Source organism: Poecilia latipinna, unplaced genomic scaffold (genome assembly GCF_001443285.1).
Source record: "Poecilia latipinna isolate Pla-1442-1.1 unplaced genomic scaffold, P_latipinna-1.0 Scaffold2047, whole genome shotgun sequence".
NCBI lineage: Eukaryota > Metazoa > Chordata > Actinopteri > Cyprinodontiformes > Poeciliidae > Poecilia > Poecilia latipinna.
In genome coordinates, this window is record NW_015114663.1 from 96130 (window position 1) to 97297 (window position 1168).

The following is a 1168-nucleotide window of genomic DNA, read 5'->3' on the forward strand; positions in this document are numbered from 1 at the left end:
TTCCCTGTCACCTTAGTTAATAAAGTGAAGCTGAGTAATTTTGCCTGAATTTCCATTTCTCTGGGTCATATTTGTTACAAACCAGGTCAGTGGTATTGTCTACATAATGGTGTACCTCATTGATGTCGAACCCAAGCACCCACCATTTTAGTTTCTTTCTCATAGAGTGGTTTAAGGTGCTACATAAACATCCCATAATATGTATTATTAGATCTAATCTTCTTGACGTATTAGTAACTGTAGTCTAGCCAGCAGTCATTTTTTTGAACTGTTTTCAGCATTGTTTGATAAAGTTGAAACTGCAACTTTCTCAAATTCTAGAGACATTTGTAGCATTGGGATTTTAAGCCAGTTCAATTCAATCCATTCAGTTTATTTGTATTAACTCAATTTACATAAGGAGTCTATAGCAGAACACCAAGAAAGCCTTCATCAGCCCAAACTCCAAGCTTTAAAAATAGGATTTCTAACAACTCTTCCTCGCTCTTCAAAGTTAACTTTAAAAATGGAGAAATCTATGACTACGAGTGTGTTAAGATTAGACAAACCTTGATCATTTAGAGCTGAGAGTCATTTACACCACTTTCAGAGTATTTTACATGTCAGAACATAAAATTGTCTGACGTTTGCCCGGTTAAATCTAAAGAAAAAAAAAAAAGATTAACGGCTCCCTTTGGGCCTGGGGCCAGTACCTATTTCACAAAACGAGCCATAAATACCTTGGTGTCTGGCTTACAACTGATAGAGGGATGGAATGGGTGACTGATAGGCAGAGTGAGGCCTCTTCTGCGGTAATGGAGGTGCTGCTCCTGTCCGTTGTTGAAAAATTACCTAAATTAATGTGCAACGCTTCTGACTTATCAATCCATCTATATTTTGACCGCAACACATGATTACACAATATGGATGATCAGCAAACACAGATGATGTAGCAGTGTCTTTCCCATCAGTTTTTCCCATCTCCATTTATTCCGAAAAAAAAAAAAAAAAAAAAATATATATATATATTTATATAAATCTCCACTCAGCTCCACACTTGTTGATGTTTATAGTGATTACTTTCTGCAAACTTGCAAGGTGATGGTGGCAAACATGATTTCCGAGGAAGAGGCATTGCTTGAATAACTATTAGAAGTTCAGCATGCATCATCTAAAACTGGGACCAAAG

At 36.6% G+C, this 1168-nt stretch overlaps 1 long non-coding RNA gene across 1 annotated transcript in view; it reads right to left on the bottom strand.

Moving 5' to 3' along the window:
* Window positions 1-179, bottom strand: part of LOC106935939 (uncharacterized) — a 2852-nt gene extending 2673 nt beyond the window's left edge. The window contains exon 1 of the long non-coding RNA XR_001422011.1: window positions 12-179. This is a non-coding gene — a long non-coding RNA (uncharacterized LOC106935939). The remainder of the gene's footprint in view (window positions 1-11) is intronic.
* Window positions 180-1168: the final 989 nt, after the last annotated feature.